Genomic DNA, 23078 nt, shown 5'->3' with positions numbered 1-23078 from the left:
AAAAAATGACCAATTTGGATGCAATCAATTAGCTTAATTTCTCAGAGATCAAATGATATTTCAATAATGTAATGTTGCTGGAATGCTAGTCTTATCTGTTTCTAACAGATTTCAGAACAATCTGAGATGAGGGTTGTTGAAATCCTCTCCCTTGTGCTTTATGAGGTGGTACGACCCTCCCTAATCTCTCAGCCCATCTCTTGATGACTTCAACACCCTCTGATAGGAACAGAGAGCAGTAGTGGAGGCCCATCTCTCCTCTCCAGCTCTCTGTAAGCCAGCGGGACACTGCGGTAGTCAGAACAGCTGACCCTGTCCTTGAGATAACAACATGATACCAACACCTGTCCTCTAAACCACTGCATTCCAGTGTTCCATTCCAGTGTTCCATTCCAGTGATGGTTGGGATGCTGAAACTGTCCTACCCAGAGACACTTGACCCTCAGCTGGATCCGTTTGACATTATTGTTTCAGGGTTGGGGGAAGATGCCATCTAGCACAATGTTCAGTCAATAAAGGAAGGATATGAGGAGTCTGAAAAGTAATTTCATGAACTGAAAATTCCCCATATTAGTTTCAATGCCGATGTTGAAACTGACAACATGGCTGTATGGAGAAGTGTTCAACAACTAGACCTTTGCAGACTTTACGATGGATTCAGTCTTTTACAATTATCACGAAACACTGTGCGATGTTAACGAATTCAAATCTTAAATGTCAACCTGGCCAGATTGTACGATTTGCTTCTGTCGTCACATTCTGCGATTGGCTTGAGAGGCGACATCAGCAGACCTGGGCTACATTAACCACAGTGGTGTGTTTGATCTGCACCAGCAGACCTGGGCTACATTAACCACAGTGGTGTGTTTGATCTGCACCTGTATCAGCACCAGCAGACCTGGGCTACATTAACCACAGCGGTGTGTTTGATCTGCACCTGTATCAGCACCAGCAGACCTGAGCTACATTAACCACGGCGGTGTGTTTGATCTGCACCTGTGTCAGCACCAGCAGACCTGGGCTACATTAACCACAGTGGTGTGTTTGATCTGCACCTGTATCAGCACCAGCAGACCTGGGCTACATTAACCACAGTGGTGTGTTTGATCTGCACCTGTATCAGCACCAGCAGACCTGGGCTACATTAACCACAGCGGTAGGTTTGATCTGCACCTGTGTCAGCACCAGCAGACCTGGGCTACATTAACCACAGCGGTAGGTTTGATCTGCACCTGTATCAGCACCAGCAGACCTGAGCTACATTAACCACGGCGGTGTGTTTGATCTGCACCTGTGTCAGCACCAGCAGACCTGGGCTACATTAACCACAGTGGTGTGTTTGATCTGCACCTGTGTCAGCACCAGCAGACCTGGGCTACATTAACCACAGTGGTGTGTTTGATCTGCACCTGTATCAGCACCAGCAGACCTGGGCTACATTAACCACAGTGGTGTGTTTGATCTGCACCTGTATCAGCACCAGCAGACCTGGGCTACATTAACCACAGCGGTAGGTTTGATCTGCACCTGTGTCAGCACCAGCAGACCTGGGCTACATTAACCACAGCGGTAGGTTTGATCTGCACCTGTGTCTGCACCAGCAGACCTGGGCTACATTAACCACAGTGGTGTGTTTGATCTGCACCTGTATCAGCACCAGCAGACCTGGGCTACATTAACCACAGTGGTGTGTTTGATCTGCACCTGTATCAGTACCAGCAGACCTGGGCTACATTAACCACAGTGGTGTGTTTGATCTGCACCTGTATCAGCACCAGCAGACCTGGGCTACATTAACCACAGTGGTGTGTTTGATCTGCACCTGTATCAGCACCAGCAGACCTGGGCTACATTAACCACAGCGGTGTGTTTGATCTGCACCTGTGTCAGCACCAGCAGACCTGGGCTACATTAACCACAGCGGTAGGTTTGATCTGCACCTGTGTCAGCACCAGCAGACCTGGGCTACATTAACCACAGCGGTAGGTTTGATCTGCACCAGCAGACCTGGGCTACATTAACCACAGTGGTGTGTTTGATCTGCACCTGTATCAGCACCAGCAGACCTGGGCTACATTAACCACAGCGGTAGGTTTGATCTGCACCTGTGTCAGCACCAGCAGACCTGGGCTACATTAACCACAGCGGTAGGTTTGATCTGCACCAGCAGACCTGGGCTACATTAACCACAGTGGTGTGTTTGATCTGCACCTGTATCAGCACCAGCAGACCTGGGCTACATTAACCACAGTGGTGTGTTTGATCTGCACCTGTATCAGCACCAGCAGACCTGGGCTACATTAACCACAGTGGTGTGTTTGATCTGCACCTGTATCAGCACCAGCAGTGCTAGCCTCACTCTATGCTTATGAGTGAATGAAATGACTTCGGAAAAACTGAAAGTATGCATCTAGGTCAAAAAAACGTATATAATATATATATATATATTTTATTTAACCTTTATCAATCACCGGGACCGTCTCTTAACACAAGCCATACTACATGATAAAGGCCCAAAACATCTGACACTGACAGAACTTTGTCGGAGCCTACAACTGCACATAGTGGTACTGAACCAGCAGGCCTCAACCCTGTCACACTGAACGAGCCAAGACGTAGTGGTACTGAACCAGCAGACCTCGACCCTGTCACACTGAACCAGCAGGCCTCGACCCTGTCACACTGAACGAGCAGACCTCGACCCTGTCACACTGAACGAGCAGACCTCGACCCTGTCACACTGAACCAGCAGGCCTCGACCCTGTCACACTGAACGAGCCAAGACGTAGTGGTACTGAACCAGCAGACCTCGACCCTGTCACACTGAACCAGCCAAGACGTAGTGGTACTGAACCAGCAGGCCTCAACCCTGTCACACTGAACGAGCAGGCCTCGACCCTGTCACACTGAACCAGCAGGCCTCGACCCTGTCACACTGAACCAGCAGGCCTCGACCCTGTCACACTGAACCAGCAGGCCTCGACCCTGTCACACTGAACCAGCAGGCCTCGACCCTGTCACACTGAACGAGCAGACCTCGACCCTGTCACACTGAACGAGCAGACCTCGACCCTGTCACACTGAACCAGCAGACCTCGACCCTGTCACACTGAACCAGCAGGCCTCGACCCTGTCACACTGAACGAGCAGGCCTCGACCCTGTCACACTGAACGAGCAGGCCTCGACCCTGTCACACTGAACGAGCAGACCTCGACCCTGTCACACTGAACCAGCAGGCCTCGACCCTGTCACACTGAACCAGCAGGCCTCGACCCTGTCACACTGAACCAGCAGACCTCGACCCTGTCACACTGAACCAGCAGACCTCGACCCTGTCACATTGAACCAGCAGGCCTCGACCCTGTCACACTGAACCAGCCAAGACGTAGTGGTACTGAACCAGCAGACCTCGACCCTGTCACACTGAACCAGCCAAGACGTAGTGGTACTGAACCAGCAGGCCTCAACCCTGTCACACTGAACCAGCAGGCCTCGACCCTGTCACACTGAACGAGCCAAGACGTAGTGGTACTGAACGAGCAGGCCTCGACCCTGTCACACTGAACCAGCAGGCCTCGACCCTGTCACACTGAACCAGCAGGCCTCGACCCTGTCACACTGAACCAGCAGGCCTCGACCCTGTCACACTGAACGAGCAGGCCTCGACCCTGTCACACTGAACCAGCAGGCCTCGACCCTGTCACACTGAACCAGCAGGCCTCGACCCTGTCACACTGAACCAGCAGGCCTCGACCCTGTCACACTGAACCAGCAGGCCTCGACCCTGTCACACTGAACCAGCAGGCCTCGACCCTGTCACACTGAACCAGCAGGCCTCGACCCTGTCACACTGAACCAGCAGGCCTCGACCCTGTCACACTGAACCAGCAGGCCTCGACCCTGTCACACTGAACCAGCAGGCCTCGACCCTGTCACACTGAACCAGCAGGCCTCGACCCTGTCACACTGAACCAGCAGGCCTCGACCCTGTCACACTGAACCAGCAGGCCTCGACCCTGTCACACTGAACCAGCAGGCCTCGACCCTGTCACACTGAACCAGCAGGCCTCGACCCTGTCACACTGAACCAGCAGGCCTCGACCCTGTCACACTGAACCAGCAGGCCTCGACCCTGTCACACTGAACCAGCAGGCCTCGACCCTGTCACACTGAACCAGCAGGCCTCGACCCTGTCACACTGAACCAGCAGACCTCGACCCTGTCACACTGAACCAGCAGACCTCGACCCTGTCACACTGAACCAGCAGGCCTCGACCCTGTCACACTGAACCAGCAGGCCTCGACCCTGTCACACTGAACCAGCAGACCTCGACCCTGTCACACTGAACCAGCAGGCCTCGACCCTGTCACACTGAACCAGCAGGCCTCGACCCTGTCACACTGAACCAGCAGGCCTCGACCCTGTCACACTGAACCAGCAGGCCTCGACCCTGTCACACTGAACCAGCAGGCCTCGACCCTGTCACACTGAACCAGCAGGCCTCGACCCTGTCACACTGAACCAGCAGGCCTCGAACCCTGTCACACTGAACGAGCCAAGACGTCTGGCAATCGTTTATGTTTAATCGTTTTCCTACGACGTGCACATTTTGTCAAGGAGGGCAAAATAGTACAGTCTGCAAAGGCATTAAGGAAGCATTTTAAAATGACATAACCTTCAGAGATGTGCAACCCAACTGCACTAAAGCCAATCTGGACCCCCCCCACCTCTACACTACTCCTCATTGTTTAGCGATGAGCACCACTGACATGCACCCCTCCGGCTAATATTAGAAAAATTGCTTCCCACAATGGAGACATTGATATCAGTGTCACAAGCAGAGAGCCACAAGACTGGAAGAAGATACGTGGCCTGAGACCATGGATGACACACCACATCATCCCTAGTGGGCCTGGACAGGATGACACACCACATCATCCCTAGTGGGCCTGGCCAGCTCTTAAAAGGGCATCTCCAGGCATTTATAGGAATGAAGCAGATCACACAGACACACACACACAGACACACACACACAGAGAGAGAGAGAAGTGAGCGAGAGAGAAAACCCCCCAGAGAATCTACTCCAGGCAAAAGGAAAGGCAGATGATTCAGCTGTAGAGAGAACCACATGGCTCCTGCTGGCTACTCAGACGTTCTCACAGTCACAACCCCATGTTTGTTTACATGCTGTTTCTCTGGAACTATAATGACTATGTAAACAACAACAGGGTTGTGTGAACAACTACTGGACTGGACTCCTCTGTTTTCATTCTGGTGGACTCTACCCTGCAGCCCTGGTTTCTGCTAGCCTGGAAAACCAGGCTCTCTGCATTGTGTCCCGCCAACCCCTCTTTACGCTACTACTACTCTCTGTTCATCATATATGCATAGTCACTTAATCCATATCTACATGTACATACTACCTCAATCAGCCTGACTAACCGGTGTATGTATGTAGCCTCGCTACTGTTTATAGCCTCGCTACAGTTTATAGCCTCGCTACTGTATATAGCCTCGCTACTGTATATAGCCTCGCTACTGTATATAGCCTCGCTACAGTATATAGCCTCGCTACAGTATATAGCTTCGCTACAGTACATAGCCTCGCTACTGTACATAGCCTCGCTACTGTTATAGCCTCGCTACTGTTATAGCCTCGCTACTGTTTATAGCCTCGCTACTGTTTATAGCCTCGCTACTGTTATAGCCTCGATACTGTTATAGCCTCGCAAACTGTTATAGTCTGCAACTGCATTATAGCCTTTTAAAATATATAGCCTCGCTACAGTTTATAGCCTCGCTACTGTATATAGCCTCTCTACTGTATATAGCCTCGCTACTGTATATAGCCTGTCTTTTTACTGTTGTTTTATTTCTTTAATTACCCATTGTTCACCTAGCACAGTTTTTGCACTATTGGTTTGAGCCTGTAAGTAAGCATTTCACTGTAAGGTGTCTACACCTGTTGTATTCGGTGCATGTGACAAATAAACTTTGATTTGATTTGAAACTACCACTATTCAGAATGATATTCCAGGCTAAGGTTTCTCCTGCTGAGACATCTTCAGAGGGGATTCCAGGCTAAGGTTTCTCCTGCTGAGACATCTTCAGAGGGGATTCCAGGCTAAGGTTTCTCCTGCTGAGACATCTTCAGAGGGGATTCCAGGCTAAGGTTTCTCCTGCTGAGACATCTTCAGAGGGGATTCCAGACTAAGGTTTCTCCTGCTGAGACATCTTCAGAGGGGTTTCCAGGCTAAGGTTTCTCCTGCTGAGACATCTTCAGAGGGGATTCCAGGCTAAGGTTTCTCCTGCTGAGACATCTTCAGAGGGGATTCCAGGCTAAGGTTTCTCCTGCTGAAAGGGTTGACCCAGAGAGACATACACTGTCTAGAGAGTAAACATTGCGTCCAGGGTTTGGGTTGGACTGGAGCCGGGTCAGTGATGGGTTGGACTGGAGCCTGGTCAGTGATGGGTTGGGGTTGGAGCCTGGTCAGTGATGGGTTGGACTGGAGCCTGGTCAGTGATGGGGTTGGACTGGAGCCTGGTCAGTGATGGGGTTGGACTGGAGCTTGGTCAGTGATGGGGTTGGACTGGAGCCTGGTCAGTGATGGGGTTGGACTGGAGCCTGGTCAGTGATGGGGTTGGACTGGAGCCTGGTCAGTGATGGGTTGGGGTTGGAGCCTGGTCAGTGATGGGTTGGACTGGAGCCTGGTCAGTGATGGGGTTAGACTGGAGCCTGGTCAGTGATGGGTTGGGGTTGGAGCCTGGTCAGTGATGGGTTGGGGTTGGAGCCTGGTCAGTGATGGGTTGGACTGGAGCCTGGTCAGTGATGGGATTGGACTGGAGCCTGGTCAGTGATGGGTTGGGGTTGGAGCCTGGTCAGTGATGGGTTGGGGTTGGAGCCTGGTCAGTGATGGGTTGGGGTTGGAGCCTGGTCAGTGATGAGGTTGGGGTTGGACTGGAGCCTGGTCAGTGATGGGGTTGGACTGGAGCCTGGTCAGTGATGGGGTTGGACTGGAGCCTGGTCAGTGATGAGGTTGGGGTTGGACTGGAGCCTGGTCAGTGATGGGGTTGGACTGGAGCCTGGTCAGTGATGAGTTGGGGTTGGACTGGAGCCTGGTCAGTGATGGGGTTGGACTGGAGCCTGGTCAGTGATGGGTTCCAGGGGTTGGAGCCTGTCAGAGATGGGTTCAGAGCCTGGTCAGTGATGGGGTTTCTGGAGCCTGGTCAGTGATGGGTTCCAGGTTGGAGCCTGGTCAGTGATGGGTTGGACTGGAGCCTGGTCAGTGGGGTTTCTCGGCTGAGAGCCTGGTCAGTGATGGGGTTGGACTGGAGCCTGGTCAGTGATGGGTTGGGGAGAGCCTGGTCAGTGATGGGTTGGCTGGAGGTTTCTCCTGTTGACTGGAGCCTGGTCAGTGATGGGGTTGGACTGGAGCCTGGTCAGTGATGGGTTGGGGTTGGAGCCTGGTCAGTGATGGGTTGGACTGGAGCCTGGTCAGTGATGGGGTTGGACTGGAGCCTGGTCAGTGATGGGTTGGGGTTGGAGCCTGGTCAGTGATGGGTTGGGGTTGGAGCCTGGTCAGTGATGGGTTGGACTGGAGCCTGGTCAGTGATGGGGTTGGACTGGAGCCTGGTCAGTGATGGGTTGGGTTGGAGCCTGGTCAGTGATGGGTTGGACTGGAGCCTGGTCAGTGATGGGTTGGGGTTGGAGCCTGGTCAGTGATGAGGTTGGGGTTGGACTGGAGCCTGGTCAGTGATGGGGTTGGACTGGAGCCTGGTCAGTGATGGGGTTGGACTGGAGCCTGGTCAGTGATGAGGTTGGGGTTGGACTGGAGCCTGGTCAGTGATGGGGTTGGACTGGAGCCTGGTCAGTGATGGGGTTGGACTGGAGCCTGGTCAGTGATGAGGTTGGGGTTGGACTGGAGCCTGGTCAGTGATGGGGTTGGACTGGAGCCTGGTCAGTGATGGGTTGGGGTTGGAGCCTGGTCAGTGATGGGTTGGACTGGAGCCTGGTCAGTGATGGGGTTGGACTGGAGCCTGGTCAGTGATGGGTTGGGGTTGGAGCCTGGTCAGTGATGGGTTGGACTGGAGCCTGGTCAGTGATGGGGTTGGGGTCGGACTGGAGCCTGGTCAGTGATGGGGTTGGACTGGAGCCTGGTCAGTGATGGGTTGGGGTTGGAGCCTGGTCAGTGATGGGGTTGGACTGGAGCCTGGTCAGTGATGGGGTTGGACTGGAGCCTGGTCAGTGATGGGGTTGGGGTTGGAGCCTGGTCAGTGATGGGTTGGACTGGAGCCTGGTCAGTGATGGGTTGGGGTTGGAGCCTGGTCAGTGATGGGGTTGGACAGGAGCCTGGTCAGTGATGGGGTTGGGGTTGGACTGGAGCCTGGTCAGTGATGGGGTTGGACTGGAGCCTGGTCAGTGATGGGGTTGGACTGGAGCCTGGTCAGTGATGGGGTTGGACTGGAGCCTGGTCAGTGATGGGGTTGGACTGGAGCCTGGTCAGTGATGGGTTGGACTGGAGCCTGGTCAGTGAATGGATTGGACTGGAGCCTGGTCAGTGATGGGTTGGGGTTGGAGCCTGGTCAGTGATGGGTTGGGGTTGGAGCCTGGTCAGTGATGGGTTGGGGTTGGAGCCTGGTCAGTGATGAGGTTGGGGTTGGACTGGAGCCTGGTCAGTGATGGGGTTGGACTGGAGCCTGGTCAGTGATGGGGTTGGACTGGAGCCTGGTCAGTGATGGGGTTGGACTGGAGCCTGGTCAGTGATGAGGTTGGGGTTGGACTGGAGCCTGGTCAGTGATGGGGTTGGACTGGAGCCTGGTCAGTGATGGGTTGGGGTTGGAGCCTGGTCAGTGATGGGTTGGGGTTGGAGCCTGGTCAGTGATGGGGTTGGACTGGAGCCTGGTCAGTGATGGGTTGGGGTTGGAGCCTGGTCAGTGATGGGTTGGACTGGAGCCTGGTCAGTGATGGGGTTGGGGTTGGACTGGAACCTGGTCAGTGATGGGGTTGGACTGGAGCCTGGTCAGTGATGGGTTGGGGTTGGAGCCTGGTCAGTGATGGGGTTGGACTGGAGCCTGGTCAGTGATGGGGTTGGGGTTGGAGCCTGGTCAGTGATGGGTTGGACTGGAGCCTGGTCAGTGATGGGTTGGGGTTGGAGCCTGGTCAGTGATGGGGTTGGGGTTGGACTGGAGCCTGGTCAGTGATGGGGTTGGACTGGAGCCTGGTCAGTGATGGGGTTGGACTGGAGCCTGGTCAGTGATGGGGTTGGACTGGAGCCTGGTCAGTGATGGGTTGGGGTTGGACTGGAGCCTGGTCAGTGATGGGTTGGGGTTGGAGCCTGGTCAGTGATGGGGTTGGGGTTGGAGCCTGGTCAGTGATGGGTTGGTGTTGGACTGGAGCCTGGTCAGTGATGGGTTGGGGTTGGAGCCTGGTCAGTGATGGGGTTGGACTGGAGCCTGGTCAGTGATGGGGTTGGGCTGGAGCCTGGTCAGGGATGGGGTTGGACTGGAGCCTGGTCAGTGATGGGTTGGACTGGAGCCTGGTCAGTGATGAGGTTGGGGTTGGACTGGAGCCTGGTCAGTGATGGGGTTGGACTGGAGCCTGGTCAGTGATGGGGTTGGGGTTGGACTGGAGCCTGGTCAGTGATGGGTGGGGTTGGACTGGAGCCTGGTCAGTGATGGGGTTGGACTGGAGCCTGGTCAGTGATGGGGTTGGACTGGAGCCTGGTCAGTGATGGGGTTGGGGTTGGACTGGAGCCTGGTCAGTGATGGGGTTGGACTGGAGCCTGGTCAGTGATGGGGTTGGACTGGAGCCTGGTCAGTGATGGGGTTGGACTGGAGCCTGGTCAGTGATGGGGTTGGACTGGAGCCTGGTCAGTGATGGGGTTGGACTGGAGCCTGGTCAGTGATGGGGTTGGGGTTGGACTGGAGCCTGGTCAGTGATGGGGTTGGACTGGAGCCTGGTCAGTGATGGGGTTGGACTGGAGCCTGGTCAGTGATGGGGTTGGACTGGAGCCTGGTCAGTGATGGGGTTGGACTGGAGCCTGGTCAGTGATGGGGTTGGACTGGAGCCTGGTCAGGGTGGAGTTGGACTGGAGCCTGGTCAGTGATGGGGTTGGACTGGAGCCTGGTCAGGGTGGAGTTGGACTGGAGCCTGGTCAGTGATGGGGTTGGACTGGAGCCTGGTCAGGGTTGGGGTTGGTCTAGAGCCTGGTCAGTGATGGGGTTGGACTGGAGCCTGGTCAGGGGTGGGGTTGGACTGGAGCCTGGTCAGGGGTGGGGTTGGACTGGAGCCTGGTCAGTGATGAGGTTGGACTGCCGCTAGCGACACATGACTCCTCCTGTGGGACTGTGGACACTTTGAAGTAGCACAAGTAGGACACACATGCGGGCTCGCATATACAAACACACATGCTTCAGTTTAGACGCTGTTAAAATGGCTACTGCTCTTTGATCCTCCCGACAACCCCCCGCGCCGAGGTACCTCATCAGGGTTAGCAGCAGAGACACTTAGTAAAAACACACACACCACCACTAGCAGTTATAGAGGTGAATAAACTGACTGGAGACAACACCACCACTAGCAGTTATAGAGGTGAATAAACTGACTGGAGACAACAACACCACCGTTCACCATTATGGTTCTACTTTAATTCAGCAAAAGGATTCTCAAAACTTTTATGACAACAGTTGTTAAAGGAATAGCAATACCGGAGAGATAGACCATAGTGGCAGTGCAGAGTAGAGGACATCCGGTGGCATTGCCAAAAACATCCCCCCTCCCCACAGGCCCTGTTGTACCTAACAGGGATGTGGGTGGGATTAGGTAGAAGGCTGGATGCTTCTCTCACAGGACTGGACTGTATAATACAGCTGTGTGTGTGTGTGTGTGTGTGTGTCTGTGTGTGTGTCTGGGCAGAGAGAAACCGTGCTGAGTAGCTAAGCTAACATCCTGTATGGGACGTTAGCTAGAGTAGAGTTATGTGGCAATGCAGACCCACACAGGGGAGACTTTAAATAAACCCCTCTAGTACATTACCAGACGTTCCTAGAATAAGGGAAGAGGAAGGCCACTTCCCACAACTTCCACACTGAGGTAATTAGTCTAAGGTAGAGGTCATCAACCTTTTCTGAGTCAAGATCACATTGAGTCAAAATGAAAGCCGAGATCTACCGCTCAGAGATCTACCACTCAGAGATCTACCGTTCAGAGATCTCCCTCTCGCTCAGAGATCTACCGCTCGCTCAGAGATCTCCCGCTCGCTCAGAGATCTACCGCTCGCTCAGAGATCTCCCGCTCGCTCAGAGATCTCCCGACCGCTCAGAGATCTACCGACCGCTCAGAGATCTACCGACCGCTCAGAGATCTACCGACCGCTCAGAGATCTATCGTTGAGAGATCTACCGCTCAGAGATCTACCGCTCAGAGATCTACCGCTCAGAGATCTACCGCTCTGATTTTTTTTTTAAACATAACTTCAAAAACATAAGTCTATGCAACATGAAGCAGTTAAACACAGTTCTGTAACAATTAGGTTTGTTTAGTAGCTACATGCACAATACACTATCACTGCATACTGGCTATGCTTGATTTGCCCTACCAATGTTGTTCTTCCATTTAGAAATTCTATTTCAACATTTGAGGTACTGTATATGACCACACTGGTAATAGATGATTGGTTGTATTACTTGTGAGGCACAGCTGAGTGATCGTAATCATTTACTTCCTCTTTGTTGTACTGGACTGATGGCCTGCATCTGATGGTCAGTCTGAGGAAGCTGCAGTCACCTGACTCACCCTCTCTCCTCTGAGAAAAGGCAGTCTTCCTGCTGATGACGAAACTTTTAAAAAGATGCACTATACAGAAATCACTCCACCATTTCCTGGTTGTTAAAATTCTAATAGTTCTTTCAGTTTGTGACAAAACAAGGAAGTCTAGTGTAGAGAATCATTGTATCGTCTAAACCACTGTGAAATATATTTTCCATAAACAAAAATGTTGTATTTTCAGCTGTTTGAAGCTGGTGTACAAAACCACAAGTAAAAGACGCAAAAAAACAAAACTTAAGAACGGGAAGAAATAGAGCACATAGAACAGATCTACTGCTTCTTAGACTTGCTTTCAATGAGAACGACAGATCTATATAAACACGTTTCTATGTGAATTTGGTCAGGTCACCTAAAAAGTGACGTATTACAGCTCTGAGTCTCATTCTTTCTGCCTCCTGCACCAGTTCCTGTTGTTACCCCATTCTTTCTGCCTCCTGCACCAGTTCCTGTTGTTACCCCATTCTTTCTGCCTCCTGCACCAGTTCCTGTTGTTACCCCATTCTTTCTGCCTCCTGCACCAGTTCCTGTTGTTACCCCATTCTTTCTGCCTCCTGCACTAGTTCCTGTTGTTACCCCATTCTTACTGCCTCCTGCACCAGTTCCTGTTGTTACCCCATTCTTTCTGCCTCCTGCACCAGTTCCTGTTGTTACCCCATTCTTTCTGCCTCCTGCACCAGTTCCTGTTGTTACCCCATTCTTTCTGCCTCCTGCACCAGTTCCTGTTGTTACCCCATTCGTTCTGCCTCCTGCACCAGTTCCTGTTGTTACCCCATTCTTTCTGCCTCCTGCACCAGTTCCTGTTGTTACCCCATTCTTTCTGCCTCCTGCACCAGTTCCTGTTGTTACCCCATTCTTACTGCCTCCTGCACCAGTTCCTGTTGTTACCCCATTCTTTCTGCCTCTTGCACCAGTTCCTGTTGTTACCCCATTCGTTCTGCCTCCTGCACCAGTTCTGTTGTTGCCTCCTGCACCAGTTCCTGTTGTTACCCCATTCTTTCTGCCTCCTGCACCAGTTCCTGTTGTTACCCCATTCTTTCTGCCTCCTGCACCAGTTCCTGTTGTTACCCCATTATTTCTGCCTCCTGCACCAGTTCCTGTTGTCACCCCAACGACCAGAGAAGGTGAAATATCCCTCGATATGAAAAGATAGACAAGCCACTAATAACAACACAAGCTTCATGGACACACTTTGCCATGTTCATTCATTGCAGCTTCGATGCTTGTTGTAGCTTGAGTGGAAGTAGGGAGAAGATGTATTTTATGGCTTATAAAAGTGTTCAACAGTGTTGACGGTGCTGAATAACAACTTAAACATTAATTTATTCATATAAACTGCATCTCTTTGCTGTATTCGTTGAGTCTCTCTCTAGTGATGGTTTTTAAAAGTTTTAAAATCTCACATTATCAACTTTGCTGTGCGTTCGAGGCTTCTTTTTACAGTCTATGGCTCGAGGAAACTGTACAGACACGGTAGTCTGAGCTATCTGATTGGCCAGCGATAGGCCTATAGGTTCACTTGATTTGCTCTCTGGGCCTGCCGGGTAGGCGGAGTTCTCCCTTCAGACACATGAAATGGTTCAAAATGAAAGGCAATCAAGGTGCACTTCATTCATCATCCCGGCGTCAGGGCTGACGAATCAAGGTGCACTTCATTCATCATCCTGGCGCCAGGGCTGACAAATCAAGTGCACCCGATGACAACAGCGCAAAACAAATACAAATAAATATAGAAATGCAAGGCTTTGTCATTGTTGATTTTTTTTTTTTTACAGAAATGTTTGGTGATCAACTAGGAATGCCTTGGAGATCAACTAGGAATGCCTTGGAGATCAACTAGGAATGCCTTGGAGATCAACTAGGAATGCCTTGGAGATCGCGATGGACCGGTTGGTGATCAACTAGGAATGCCTTGGAGATCAACTAGGAATGCCTTGGTGATCAACTAGGAATGCCTTGGTGATCAACTAGGAATGCCTTGGAGATCAACTAGGAATGCCTTGGAGATCAACTAGGAATGCCTTGGAGATCAACTAGGAATGCCTTGGAGATCAACTAGGAATGCCTTGGTGATCAACTAGGAATGCCTTGGTGATCAACTAGGAATGCCTTGGAGATCAACTAGGAATGCCTTGGAGATCAACTAGGAATGCCTTGGAGATCAACTAGGAATGCCTTGGAGATCGTGATGGACCGGTTGGTGATCCACTAGGAATGCCTTGGAGATCGTGATGGACCGGTTGGTGACCAACTAGGAATGCCTTGGAGATCGTGATGGACCGGTTGGTGACCAACTAGGAATGCCTTGGAGATCGTGATGGACCGGTTGGTGACCAACTAGGAATGCCTTGGAGATCGTGATGGACCGGTTGGTGGATGCCTTGGAGATCGTGATGGACCGGTTGGTGACCAACTAGGAATGCCTTGGAGATCGTGATGGACCGGTTGGTGACCAACTAGGAATGCCTTGGAGATCGTGATGGACCGGTTGGTGACCAACTAGGAATGCCTTGGAGATCGTGATGGACCGATTGGTGACCAACTAGGAATGCCTTGGAGATCGTGAGATTGTGATGGACCTTGGAGATCGTGATGGGTGATCAACTAGGAATGCCTTGGAGATCAACTAGGAATGCCTTGGAGATGGTGATGGACCGGTTGGTGATCAACTAGGAATGCCTTGGAGATCAACTAGGAATGCCTTGGAGATGGTGATGGACCGGTTGGTGATCAACTAGGAATGCCTTGGAGATCAACTAGGAATGCCTTGGAGATCGTGATGGACCGGTTGGTGACCAACTAGGAATGCCTTGGAGATCGTGATGGACCGGTTGGTGACCGACTAGGAATGCCTTGGAGATCGTGATGGACCGGTTGGTGACCGACTAGGAATGCCTTGGAGATCGTGATGGACGACTAGGAATTGGTGATCGTGATGGACTAGTGAATGCCTTGGAGATCGTGATGGACCGGTTGGTGACCAACTAGGAATGCCTTGGAGATCAACTAGGAATGCCTTGGAGATGGTGATGGACCGGTTGGTGTGAATGCCTTGGAGATCAACTAGGAATGCCTTGGAGATCGTGATGGACCGGTTGGTGACCGACTAGGAATGCCTTGGAGATCGTGATGGACCGGTTGGTGACCGACTAGGAATGCCTTGGAGATCGTGATGGACCGGTTGGTGACCGACTAGGAATGCCTTGGAGATCGTGATGGACCGGTTGGTGACCAACTAGGAATGCCTTGGAGATCAACTAGGAATGCCTTGGAGATGGTGATGGACCGGTTGGTGATCAACTAGGAATGCCTTGGAGATCAACTAGGAATGCCTTGGAGATCGTGATGGACCGGTTGGTGACCAACTAGGAATGCCTTGGAGATCGTGATGGACCGGTTGGTGACCAACTAGGAATGCCTTGGAGATCGTGATGGACCGGTTGGTGACCAACTAGGAATGCCTTGGAGATCGTGATGGACCGGTTGGTGACCAACTAGGAATGCTTTGGAGATCGTGATGGACCGGTTGGTGACCAACTAGGAATGCCTTGGAGATCGTGATGGACCGGTTGGTGACCAACTAGGAATGCCTTGGAGATCGTGATGGACCGATTAGTGACCAACTAGGAATGCCTTGGAGATTGTGATGGACCGGTTGGTGATCAACTAGGAATGCCTTGGAGATCAACTAGGAATGCCTTGGAGATCGTGATGGACCGGTTGGTGATCAACTAGGAATGCCTTGGAGATCAACTAGGAATGCCTTGGAGATCGTGATGGACCGGTTGGTGACCAACTAGGAATGCCTTGGAGATTGTGATGGACCGGTTGGTGATCAACTAGGAATGCCTTGGAGATCAACTAGGAATGCCTTGGAGATCGTGATGGACCGGTTGGTGACCAACTAGGAATGCCTTGGAGATCGTGATGGACCGGTTGGTGATCAACTAGGAATGCCTTGGAGATCAACTAGGAATGCCTTGGAGATGGTGATGGACCGGTTGGTGACCAACTAGGAATGCCTTGGAGATCGTGATGGACCGGTTGGTGACCGACTAGGAATGCCTTGGAGATCGTGATGGACCGGTTGGTGGACTAGGAATGCCTTGGAGATTGGTGACGTGATGGACCGGTTGGTGAACTAGGAATGCCTTGGAGAATGCCTTGGAGATCGTGATGGACCGGTTGGTGACCAACTAGGAATGCCTTGGAGATCGTGATGGACCGGTTGGTGACCAACTAGGAATGCCTTGGAGATCGTGATGGACCGGTTGGTGACCAACTAGGAATGCCTTGGAGATCGTGATGGACCGGTTGGTGACCAACTAGGAATGCCTTGGAGATCGTGATGGACCGATTAGTGACCAACTAGGAATGCCTTGGAGATTGTGATGGACCGGTTGGTGATCAACTAGGAATGCCTTGGAGATCAACTAGGAATGCCTTGGAGATCGTGATGGACCGGTTGGTGATCAACTAGGAATGCCTTGGAGATCAACTAGGAATGCCTTGGAGATCGTGATGGACCGGTTGGTGACCAACTAGGAATGCCTTGGAGATTGTGATGGACCGGTTGGTGATCAACTAGGAATGCCTTGGAGATCAACTAGGAATGCCTTGGAGATCGTGATGGACCGGTTGGTGACCAACTAGGAATGCCTTGGAGATCGTGATGGACCGGTTGGTGATCAACTAGGAATGCCTTGGAGATCAACTAGGAATGCCTTGGAGATGGTGATGGACCGGTTGGTGACCAACTAGGAATGCCTTGGAGATCGTGATGGACCGGTTGGTGACCGACTAGGAATGCCTTGGAGATCGTGATGGACCGGTTGGTGACCGACTAGGAATGCCTTGGAGATCGTGATGGACCGGTTGGTGACCGACTAGGAATGCCTTGGAGATCGTGATGGACCGGTTGGTGACCGACTAGGAATGCCTTGGAGATCGTGATGGACCGGTTGGTGACCGACTAGGAATGCCTTGGAGATCGTGATGGACCGGTTGGTGACCGACTAGGAATGCCTTGGAGATCGTGATGGACCGGTTGGTGACCAACTAGGAATGCCTTGGAGATCGTGATGGACCGGTTGGTGACCAACTAGGAATGCCTTGGAGATCGTGATGGACCGGTTGGTGACCAACTAGGAATGCCTTGGAGATCGTGATGGACCGGTTGGTGACCAACTAGGAATGCCTTGGAGATCGTGATGGACCGATTAGTGACCAACTAGGAATGCCTTGGAGATTGTGATGGACCGGTTGGTGATCAACTAGGAATGCCTTGGAGATCAACTAGGAATGCCTTGGAGATCGTGATGGACCGGTTGGTGATCAACTAGGAATGCCTTGGAGATCAACTAGGAATGCCTTGGAGATCGTGATGGACCGGTTGGTGACCAACTAGGAATGCCTTGGAGATTGTGATGGACCGGTTGGTGATCAACTAGGAATGCCTTGGAGATCAACTAGGAATGCCTTGGAGATCAACTAGGAATGCCTTGGAGATCGTGATGGACCGGTTGGTGATCAACTAGGAATGCCTTGGAGATCGTGATGGACCGGTTGGTGACCACTGGTCTAACGATTGAAAACAGGGATAGTTTGGGGATTTCTCCCCCAGAGTCGGATGAACTCGTGGACACCATGTGTATGTCTCTGCGTCGAGTATGAAGAAAGTAAAGGTAGTTCTGCGACCATGATAGCTGTTCCCATTGACTTCCAGTCATTGCACTTCACAGTTCCCAGGTCCAGAACAAATTGAAGAAAACATACAGTATTATACATTGACATGAGTGCCTGGAACCCCCTTCTATCTCACAGAGCAAGTTAACAGCAGACCTTGTTTCAGAAAACAAATAAAGCAACACCTCTACCCCATGTGACCAAAAGTGTGTGTGTGTACTGACATGTGTGTGTGTGTGTGTGTGTGTGTGTGTACTGACATGTGTGTGTATGTACTGACATGTGTGTGTATGTACTGACGTGTGTGTGTGTGTGTGTGTGTGTGTGTGTGTGTGTGTGTATGTACTGACATGTGTGTGTATGTACTGACGTGTGTGTGTGTGTGTGTGTGTGTGTGTGTGTGTGTGTGTGTGTGTGTGTGTGTGTGTGTGTGTGTGTGTGTGTGTATGTACTGACATGTGTGTGTATGTACTGACGTGTGTGTGTGTGTGTGTGTGTGTGTGTGTGTGTGTGTGTGTGTGTGTGTGTGTGTGTGTACTGAAGTGTAACTGATAGATCCGCACGCACGCGCACACACACAATTATTCTTTAGTCGTAGTGAATTTTTCCATATAGAAAACTATGTTCATGTTTTAAATTGTAAAGTATTTTTGTCTGTAATGTCTCTGTCGTTATGTGTCAGACCCCAGGAAGACTAGCTGTCACCATTGGCGTCGGCTAATGGGGATCCTAATACAATCACAAGCAATTGCAAGTCAGCAGCTTCCTTCCAAGTGAACGCAGAGACATAAAAATGGTCTCCACAAGTTCATCTTGGTATTTTATTAGGATCCCCGTTAGCTGTTGCAGCTACTCTTCCTGGGGTCCACACAGAGCATGAAACATAATACAGAACATCATTAGACAAGAACAGCTCAAGGACAGAACTACATACATTAACTGACTCTGGAGAAGGAGATAAAGGACCTCGTTGCCAAAACCCCAAACTATCCCTTTAAAGACAGTTCTGCCAACATCAACAGCATTTCTGGCAAAGTGCAGCCACTAATGTTCCCCAGGAAGACAGGAAACAAAGTTGAAAGTTAAATTCACACTACAATGGTTCCCTTTTCCTCCATTAAACAGCTGTCAAACAGAACACCGACACAGAGGAGAAATCTGAGGAGAAATCTCAACTGTCAGAAGAGAAAGAACAGGAGCTGAGCTGGGACTATGGAAACATATCATATATCGTATGAATGTATCAAATGGATTACCACAATATATTAAACAATTGTTACATCTACTCACGGAAGTTGTGCCCAAAAAGGTGACTGCAAATTCCCTCTCTTAGGTAGCTCTCGAAATGATTCTTCCAGAGAACGGGCAAAGAAACGGTACACAGAGTTACAGCGATAGGTGGTAGCTTCCTTAATTTGGTTCCCCTCCTAACCCTCTTTACACATTAGAGAAGTCACAGTTCCACATTCAGTCCAACCCCATGTTACTGTATTTCACTTCCTCAACTTGCTGTGTCATGAACTGAGAGAGAGAGAGAGAGAGAGAGAGAGAGAGAGAGAGAGAGAGAGAGCGAGAGAGAGAGAGAGACAGAGAGAGAGAGAGAGAGAGAGACAGAGAGAGAGGGAGAGAGACAGAGACAGAGAGAGACAGAGAGAGAGACAGAGAGAGAGACAGAGAGAGAGACAGAGAGAGAGAGACAGTGGTGTGAAAGCTACAAAACCTCTCATCTAGGCTCTCTCTCTCAGTCACACAGTCTGAGCTGAGCAGCAGTTTCTATCTCTCTCTCTCTCCCCCCTCTTCAGTTTGTCCTCTCCTGTGAAAGTCAAAACCTCACCTCTCATCTAGGGGTCTCAGTCACACTGTCATGTGAGCATCACAGGGCTTCTTCTTCTTCGCTCCTCTGTCTCACTGAAGTCTGTCCTCTGATGCAGATTGAAGACCCTCCTCTCCTCAGAGAGCTGCTGTCAAGAGAGAGAGAGAGAGAGAGAGCTCTCCTCTCCTGCTAAAATAGCTTTACTCAGTCAGAGCCACTTCCTGTGTTCAGCTTTCAGTCATACTTCCTCTCTTTCAACTCAGTCAGCAGCCTTACACACACGCTCACGCTTGCTCTGTCACACACACACGCGACCCCCCTTTGCATTGTGTAGGCTAATGCTTTGACTCATATGCCAATTTAATACAGTTTGCAGATACAGTCACAGTCCAAACAACTCCTAGACACACAGATAATGTACTCTCTTCATCTCCAGATACTGTACTCTCTTCATCTCCAGATACTGTACTCTCTTCATCTCCAGATACTGTACTCTCTTCATCTCCAGATACTGTACTCTCTTCATCTCTTCATACCAAACATTAAGAACACCTTACCAATACTGACTCTACCAAACATTAAGAACACCTTACCAATACTGACTCTACCAAACATTAAGAACACCTTACTAAAACTGACTATACCAAACATTAAGAACACCTTACCAATACTGACTCTACCAAACATTAAGAACACCTTACCAATACTGACTCTACCAAACATTAAGAACACCTTACCAATACTGACTCTACCAAACATTAAGAACACCTTACCAATACTGACTCTACCAAACATTAAGAAGACCTTACCAATACTGACTTTACCAAACATTAAGAACACCTTATTAATACTGACTATACCAAACATTAAGAACACCTTACTAAAACTGACTATACCAAACATTAAGAACACCTTACTAAAACTGACTCTACCAAACATTAAGAACACCTTACCAATACTGACTCTACCAAACATTAAGAACACCTTACCAATACTGACTCTACCAAACATTAAGAACACCTTACCAATACTGACTCTACCAAACATTAAGAACACCTTACTAATACTGACTCTACCAAACATTAAGAACACCTTATTAATACAGACTCTACCAAACATTAAGAACACCTTATTAATACTGACTATACCAAACATTAAGAACACCTTACCAATACTGACTCTACCAAACATTAAGAACACCTTGCTAATACTGACTCTACCAAACATTAAGAACACCTTACTAATACTGACTCTACCAAACATTATGAATACCTTACTAATACTGACTATACCAAACATTAAGAACACCGTACATACTTTTCCCCTCAATGTGTTGGGGCCTGGACTCTACAAGGTGTAGAAAGTGTTCCACAGGGATGCTGGCCCATGTTGACTCCAATGCTTCCCACAGTTGTGTCCAGTTGGCTGGATGTCCTTTGGGTGGTGGACCATTCTTTATACACACAGGAAACTGTTGAGTGTGAAAAACCCAGCAGCGTTGCAGTTCTTGACACAAACTGGTATCACCTGGCACCTACTAGCATATACCCTGTTCAAAGACACATCTTCTGCCTTGGCCATTCACCCTCTGAATGGTACACAGTCCATGTCTCAACTGTCTCAGGGCTTTAAAAACATCCTTGTTTAACCTGTTTCCTCCTCTTCATCTACACTGATTGAAGTGGATTTAACTAGTGACATCAATAAGGGATCATAGCTTGGATTCACTTGGTCAGTCTGTCACGTTCTTAATGTTTTGTATGCTCAGTGTACAAGTATGCCTTGTGAGTATTAATGTTACTGCCTCCTTGGATTCACTTGGTCAATCTGTCACGTTCTTAATGTTTTGTATGCTCAGTGTACAAGTATGCCTTGTGAGTATTAATGTTACTGCCTCCTTGTTCAGACTATCAGGAAGCTGAAGTGAATACGAATATCGCCCACAAACACCCTCGCCGCCATGTGCTTGAGCTGAGTTGGTCACGTGGGTTGGTTACACAGGAAGCTTCCTCTCTTCTCTGCAGACCTGTCTATTGCAGGACGAGAGGCTCGCTCTCATAGCCAGAGATTACATGAAGACATTTTAAAACTCTGTGTTATAGCTCTGGAGACAAACATCTTGCCATTTACAGTAGATCTCTGAAACATGTAGTTACCCTCCAGCTATCCATCCACAATGCTCAGGCCAGTTTGGTTGCTTACCTCCTGAACTGAGGAATGGGAGCACTGTAACAGACCAGAGAAGACTCAACTCCAAACAAGGTTCAGTACTGTAACAGACCAGAGAAGACTCAACTCCAAACAAGGTTCAGTACTGTAACAGACCAGAGAAGACTCAACTCCAAACAAGGTTCAGTACTGTAACAGACCAGAGAAGACTCAACTCCAAACAAGGTTCAGTACTGTAACAGACCAGAGAAGACTCAACTCCAAACAAGGTTCAGTACTGTAACAGACCAGAGAAGACTCAACTCCAAACAAGGTTCAGTACTGTAACAGACCAGGGACGGCCTCTAGGGAACACATCACTCTGAAGCAGGTTCAGTACTGTAACAGACCAGGGAACAGATCACTCTGAAGCAGGTTCAGTACTGTAACAGACCAGGGAACACATCACTCTGAAGCAGGTTCAGTACTGTAACAGACCAGGGACGGCCTCTAGGGAACACATCACTCTGAAGCAGGTTCAGTACTGTAACAGACCAGGGACGGCCTCTGGGGAACACATCACTCTGAAGCAGGTTCAGTACTGTAACAGACCAGGGACGGCCTCTAGGGAACACATCACTCTGAAGCAGGTTCAGTACTGTAACAGACCAGGGACGGCCTCTGGGGAACACATCACTCTGAAGCAGGTTCAGTACTGTAACAGACCAGGGACAGCCTCTAGGGAACACATCACTCTGAAGCAGGTTCCTCAGGCAACGAGAGAACACAAGGCCTGGTCAATGTTTTCCAGTTTACCACTGTGGAATGTTAATACTAAGACCACAGTTCAACAAAGTTTGTTTAGGATTCCAGGTTTGAATGATTGGAATGAGTGAGTGAGTGAGTGAACTGTAGGTGTATTGACAGATAATGGAGCACCTTTGCTAGTCCGATTCCATGAAACACCATAACTACAGTAACCAGGAGAACGAGCAGTATGGGTCTCCGTTCCAAACGGAACCATATTCCCTACATAGTGCACTACTTTTGGCCAAAGGCCCATAGGTTGAACGGTAGTGCCCTATGGGCCTGGTGAAAGGTAGTGCCCTATGGGCCTGGTGAAAGGTAGTGCCCTATGGGCCTGGTGAAAGGTAGTATACTATGGGCCTGGTGAAAGGTAGTGTACTATGGGCCTGGTGAAAGGTAGTGCACTATGGGCCTGGTGAAAGGTAGTGCCCTATGGGCCTGGTGAAAGGTAGTGCCCTATGGGCCTGGTGAAAGGTAGTGCCCTATGGGCCTGGTGAAAGGTAGGGCCCTATGGGCCTGGTGAAAGGTAGTGCCCTATGGGCCTGGTGAAAGGTAGTGCCCTATGGGCCTGGTGAAAGGTAGTGCCCTATGGGCCTGGTGAAAGGTAGTGCCCTATGGGCCTGGTGAAAGGTAGTGTACTATGGGCCTGGTGAAAGGTAGTGCCCTATGGGCCTGGTGAAAGGTAGTGTACTATGGGCCTGGTGGAAGGTAGTGCCCTATGGGCCTGGTGAAAGGTAGTGTACTACCGGCCTGGTGAAAGGTAGTGTACTATGGGCCTGGTGAAAGGTAGTGTGCTATG

General features: G+C 50.3%; 1 protein-coding gene across 1 annotated transcript in view; it reads right to left on the bottom strand.

Annotated features, from left to right (window-relative positions):
- Positions 1-20795, bottom strand: part of LOC115121813 (WAS/WASL-interacting protein family member 1-like) — a 32300-nt gene extending 11505 nt beyond the window's left edge. Inside the window, 2 exon segments of the mRNA XM_065022643.1 lie at positions 18802-18862; positions 19346-20795. The gene's annotated coding sequence lies outside the window, so the exon portion shown is untranslated.
- Positions 20796-23078: the final 2283 nt, after the last annotated feature.

This window comes from Oncorhynchus nerka, linkage group LG2 (genome assembly GCF_034236695.1).
Source record: "Oncorhynchus nerka isolate Pitt River linkage group LG2, Oner_Uvic_2.0, whole genome shotgun sequence".
Classification (NCBI taxonomy): Eukaryota; Metazoa; Chordata; class Actinopteri; order Salmoniformes; family Salmonidae; genus Oncorhynchus; species Oncorhynchus nerka.
The sequence above is the reverse complement of the archived record's forward strand: the minus strand, read 5'-3'. Positions and strand labels throughout refer to the sequence as shown.